Raw genomic sequence first — 6,675 nt, forward strand, 5'->3', positions numbered from 1 at the left:
GGGCGCAGGAGCCTTTGGTAGGGGCTCTCTTCCCCTCCTCAGAGTCACACAGGGCCTGGGCCCTGTAGCATTTACTCTGTGACCTCACATGAGGTCATCCATGCCCTCACCCTGGGCGACAAGACAGCCGCAGCATTGCCTGCCCCTTTGTTACTGGCGTACTGTCCATCACCCATGGCCATCTCTTTGTTTCATGGAAGCAGATGCATCCCGCAGAGCTTTCAGAGACCCGCTGCAAACGCTGCGTTTCATGGTTGACACTGTACTGAACGCTTGGAACTTCTTGGTGAAAGAACAGCCCACTGCCGTGAGCTGCTGGCAGTGCAGAGCCCAGGAGACATAGGCCGTGTCCACCGCTAGAAACACTACCGCTGCGCCGCTGTAGTGTAGACACCTACGACAGGGACAGAAGTAAATCGCTGTAGTAAATCCACCTCGCCAAGAGGCAGTAGCTAGGTCAACAAAATAATTCTTCCGTCAGCCTGGCACTGTCTACACTGGAGCTTAACTGTTTCTCAGAGGTGTGAATTTAGGTCGATGTAACTTTCTAGTGTAGACCAGCCCATAGCTGAGCAGTTTTGAGTCCATCCAGTAGAACGCAGCAGTGTAAAAACACACTACCCAGTTCATTACACGCTTATGCCTACGCTAACAGAGCTATGGTATAACTTTGGATAACCTACAACAAAGCCCAAGGTTCGATTTCTCATTGATCTGCTTTAAAGAAAATAAAAAGACCATCCCCAGAACCCACCACCCTTTACCAGTCAAGCACTTGTGAATTATGTCTACAGCTGTAGCACCTGTTTAATTTTCATTTTGAGAATTAGAGCAGCATAAAACTTAAAATTAAATTTTAATATCTGGGTTATTACCAGGCACATAAATTAAATACAAATCTTCACAGAGTTAAAAGAAATGACCAGAAGGTGATGAATATTTCATATTCTGTTTGTAATTTGGGGAAGAAATTCAATGAAATCAGCCTAAAACAGAAGGTGATAATTCATCTGGCAACAGAGGGTGCTATTGCACTTGCATTGCCACTAAACAAGACTCCCCTGATCTTCAATAGCGTTGTGATTTTTAAAAACCATATGCTCCTCATTCCTCCTGGTGTCATTCAGTGTAATCAGCTCTTCAAATGACATGTGGAGGGATGCTCAAAATATCCAGAAAAGTTATCCACTCTCATATACATGCAAATAGGGATGGATGGATGTTCATTTGAAATGAATCCGTGGCTGGTGAAAGGTGTCTGACAGCCCGAAGAGCCAATTCGCAGAGCTGGCACAACACCATCCATGGCAATGCAAGGCTCCCCCATGTTCCTGCTGATGTGTTTTGCCCTGCAAGTGAAGGAGCCTATAGAGCTGAGAAAGTGGCTTGGTCCCAATCAACCATTCAGCCTTTGCTAATACAGGTGTCCATCGGTGCCAAATGTGGGTGGTGTTTTCTTGTGATGCCTGATAGTCACCCCACTTGGAGCTGGACTGAGACCCACAAAACCCATATTTCACATAGGCCTCTGAATCATAGAAATGTAGGGTTGGAAGGGACCTTGAGAGGTCATCTAGCCCAAGCCCCCATGCAGATGTAGGATGAAGTATACCTAGACTATTCCTGACAGGCGTTGGTCTAACCTGTTCTTAAAAACCTCAAGTGATAAGGATTCCACAGCTTTGCTAGGTAACCTGTTCCAGAGCTTAACTACCCTGTTAGAGTTAGAACGTTTTTCCTAATATCTCATCTAAATCTCCCTTGTTGCAAACCGCAGCCAACATTTTGATGTATGCTTGTCTCTGTCTGTTCCATCTTTCCCTGCATTGTATCCTCTCTTCTGACCCCTTTCTCCGCCCCTCCATTTCTTTCTTTTTCATCTTCTCAGTGCCCTCTGTGTGGTGCAATATGCAGGTCTCACATTTTAAACATGCAGTGGGTGGACAGATTATCAAGCAGAATGAGTACTCACTGAGCTATTCTGTGTCAAATTCTTTTACACACGGGCATGTTGCATTTCAGAATAGGGCCTTTAGAATATTTTGCTTTCTCTTAATAAAATAATAATAATAATGGTTTGCTGTTAAATAGCAGCTTTAAGAACATAGGAACATAAATACAGCCATACTGGGTCGACCAATGGCCTATCAAGTCCTATATCCTGTCTTCCAGCAGTGGCTGGTGCCACATGCTTCAGAGGGAATGAACAGAACAAGGCAATTTAGAGTGATCCAGTCCCAGCTTCGGGCAGTCAGAGGTTTAGGGACACCCAGAGCATGGGGTTGCCTCCCTGATCATCTTGACTAGTCGCCATTGATGGCCCTATCCTCTGTGAACTTACCTAATTCTTTTTTGAACCCACTTATACTTTCGGCCTTCACAAGATCCCCTGGCAATGAGTTCCGCAGATTGACTGTACACTGCGTGAAGAAGTGCTTCCGTATGTTTGTTTTAAATCTACTGCCTATTAATTTCATTGAGTGATCCCTGATTATTGTGTTACATGAAGGAGTAAATGAACTTCCCTTGTCACTTTATATTAGGGAATCCTCATGACAACCTAGTCTAGGAAACATGCTGTCACCGCTATTTTACAGGAGGGTAAATTGAGTTACGAGGCAGTGATGCGACTTGCCCACAGCTACACAGCGAGCCTGTACCAGAATTGGAATGAAAATCCCAGGAGTCCTTAGTCAGTCTCTTCCCTATCTGGGAAAAATTCCACCGAGAACTATGCAAATCCTTACTGCCCCAGTGTAAACATTCCTTCAGTCGGGATTTTTATTACTATTATCCTGAGTGGATACCATTTCCCAGGATCAACCAGTCAGACAGAGTTTGAAAAGTCTGTTGGTCAGACCACTATTGCCAATCCAGGTCTCATTTCAAATGTTTACAGCCGCAGAACGTCCTGATGGCCAGCACTTGTGGGTGCAGTTTCTCGAGTTGCCGTCATTTTTCAACGCAGGCACTGGGACTGTGTTGTAATGCCATTCCAACAGCTGAACTGCCGCCATTTCATATGCCACTGTGATGTGTAAATTATTAACAGCCATTCAAGACGTTCCCTGAGCACAACAAGACAAAATGGACTGGAGGAAAAGACCAAAAAGGGTTTCCAGCTCAAATCTTTTGACATGCAATAGATGTAGGTCTCCTCTGGCTGGAATCCTTTGCTACCGGAAATTTGTTTCCTCTTCATACAGCAAAATGCTACACTTTTTGGATGTCTTATGTTGTTCTTTAAGTTTAGTTTGAAGGACACTGTGTAACAATTAGCGCTTACCATCAACGGGATCTGCAATAGGCTAAGGGCCGGCCGTCTGTGCTCGGTTCTGTCCGCATGTGTGCCCCCTAAGGATGGATTCAGAACTGCTCAATGGAGGTCCTAGGGTGCTGAAAACCGAAGGGTTCAAGAAGCACGGGTCTGTAGTTTTGTAGCAGTGAGGGGCAGGTTCTATTCCCATGATGGCACTAGAATGGCATTTAAACTCCTGTCATCCTTGAAAAAGAGCTTGTTTAATTAAGTGAGTTTGCAATGAACTGGCTAGTGTGTGTATGAACCAGTGCACTGTACTGGATGGAATTTGAACTGCTCAACTCTGTGTCCAATTTCCTATGCTTCTAAGAGCTAGGATAGCTTTTCCTTTAGCCCAAGTGGTAGGGGCCTGGGCTTTGGGAGGATCTGGGTTCATACCGCAGATTTCTGAGTGGCTCTCTTGCGATGTCAGCTCTCAAGATTTTATCCCAATTCTCACAATAATTGGTGTTCTTCTAAAGCCCCAGTTCCTGTAGCCATGTGAATGTGAGAAGCTCAGCTTTCATTTAAAGTAGGTTTCTTGCTCCCGGGGCTGCAGAGAAAAAATTTGAAATGTCCCCCAAGTGACCTCTAAAGGCCTAAACATCTCATGATTTGGGGCATCTGCCTGACTATTTTCGCGGAGGTCTGTGGTTGGCAAATCTGATCTTGTGCAACACAGCGACTGGCGTCCAGGCGAATGAATCGATAGGAATTTTGGGTTTAGCAGAGGGGTAGAATGTGGCTCTGACCAGGAGATGGGTTGAGCAAGCGGTCAGTGGTCAGTTTGCCAGAGCAGCACTTCCCTAGCAGCCCAGTCTGTTTCTGAGTGTCTGTTTCATGTGCCTGGGAAATATGTCTCCATTCCAGTGGAGATTGGGGACATAAAATAAAGAGAGAGCACAAGAATCGCCTAGGGGAGGTACCAGTTTCTTACTCCCCTCTCTCCACCAGGGGACACTGCTCTCTTCCCCCTCCACATCACTCTCCCACCACTCTCATGCCACCCGTATTCATCCTATTTATAAAAGAAAAACCGGCTTTATTACAGCTGCTCTCTGCTTCAGCCACTTGGGGCATGGTGGGGTCCGCATGCAGCCCTGTGATTTTCACATTCGTCAGGCCAGCTCTGATGGGGATGAATAGAATTGAAATGTAAAGGATAATACAGTGAAAGAGGAGAATAAATCAGTGTCCAGCTAAACCATCTCATAAAGAACACAGCCGAGATTCTAAATGGCTGTATAAATTGTGGTTTTGTCCTCAGATCTGCTCTTATTGCACAGACAGGCAAACTGCGCCATGGTTCTAAATGTTAGTCATTTTCAGGGGGCGAGGTGGGGGTTGAAAATATAGGAAATACTTTAAACCGGGGGTGCAAATCCATTGACTCACCAAATATTATCAGGAGGAAACCGCAATGAGAGGTGCTGGGGCTTTGCAGAGATTTTATTCTGATTAAAAACACGTTGTGGCTTTGAACCTTTCTTTTTGTTTGCATGGTTTTTTTTAGGGAGGTGAGGAGGGGAAGGGCTGCTCCATAAGTTTCACAGAGGCTCTGTAACCAAAGTGTCTCAGCAATGCCTCCGGTTGGGGCGTGACCCTTCCAGCTGAGAGTCTTTGATGGTTGGCTGACCCATCTCTCTGGTTCAGGGTAGACTGGCTCAGCCTCTGTCCTTCCAGGGTTTTAAAGTCTAAGAAAACAAAGGCAAACTGTAAACTCAAAAGTCAGGGTCATCCGAGAGATCGTGGCTAGGGGTTTGTGTGGCCAGTCATCTTTGACTGTCTCCTGGATTCAGTGTTCCTCTCTCTTCCAGGAGGCTCTTCCAGGTAGCAGGTTGTCTACACTTCAGGCTCGAACCAGGCTTCCCTTTCTGAGAGAGATGTAGAGCTCTGCACTCCTCCCTGATCAGCCCTGAACTGGGCTAGACCTCCTCCTTTTACCTCCGCTCTCCACACCTGACACTGGCAGCAGTTGTAGCACAGCAGGTCAACTGGGTCCACGAGCTTTTTCCTTCACCCTCTTGTCCACTGTGTGGAGCCCACCTGGCTCATTAACCCGATCGCTGCCAGCGTGGGGTCTATCAGCCCCATCACAGGCTCTCTTATTCCCATACCTTAATAACACTCTTCTCCTTCAATTCTGGTTCATTTATGTAAATGTTCTCAACTAAATGGAATCTCAGTGCAGAGACACATTCACAGCTTCACATTAACAAGCACAAATACAAATTAAACACAGTCACATGAAGGGACAGATGGATTAGAAGCAACAGAGAGAGAGCGAGAGAGAGAGAAAGAAAGAGAACATAACTTCCTGCCATCTATTCTCTTGGAAAGATGCACATGGGTCTCACATTTAATGTAGGGAAACCTAACTAGGAATGGATTGCATGTCCAAAACCTTCTTTGGCTGGGCCGGTGTAAAAAGATCTACTGCAGACAATGCCCCAGATTGATTACTCTACATAAACAGAATTCACTGGATGATGTCAAGCCAAAACTGGGCAAGCAGGCAGCAAAATTGTGTGTGTCCTGCTGTATGTATAAAATAACTCCAGGGGGATATAACATCATGTACCTGAGGTGCTGGATGGAAAACAAATCAACCAACAATTCTGCTCTTGTGCCCCAATTCAGGAAAACATCCCTGGTCAAGGAGGTACTTATGCATGCATTTAATTTTAAGCATATGTTTAATTCCCAGTAAAGTCAATGGGATTTAGGCATATGCTGATATGCTTTCCAGAATTGCGACCTTATAGAACTTCTGCCAAAGACCAAAAGAATCTGTTGAACAGTGAGGCCCATATTTCCATTAGGTCTCTAAAAATATACTGTATTCCCAAGAAGAAGGGGCACATCTGTCATGTGTACAAACCGAGAAGCTAGGCCTGAAGGGACCGGATTTGGGCCCACAGGATGGTAACTGTGCAAAGAGATGTGTCTATAATTTTTGAGGATACATTAAAGGAGGCTGTTTGAAATTGTATCCCTGAATAGATAAGAACTGGCCACTCTATATTCAACTGCCGATTTCTGTTTTTCTGCGGTTGAATTCTTCTAGCCGCAAGTTTGTAAACTAGCATATTCTGAGTCCTCTACAAAAAAGGCAGCCCCGGGTACTTCTGTGCTTCTCATATGAAGCTCTAAAAAGATTCCTGTCTCTCAACTAATCTAAGGGGTTCACAAAGAGTGTAGCTTCTTTGTTGAGCTGCAAAAGGGGCGGTTAAGCTTTGAAGCACTCTCCCCCAACAAATAGCTAGTCATGCACAAAACCAAGCGATTGGTCACACAATCAGAAAATATCATCTGCCATTTAACTGTAACTCACCACTTTCTGATGGAAAAATCTTAGGTGAAATGGAGTAAGAGTA

This window comes from Trachemys scripta, chromosome 10 (assembly GCF_013100865.1).
Source record: "Trachemys scripta elegans isolate TJP31775 chromosome 10, CAS_Tse_1.0, whole genome shotgun sequence".
Taxonomy (NCBI): domain Eukaryota; kingdom Metazoa; phylum Chordata; order Testudines; family Emydidae; genus Trachemys; species Trachemys scripta.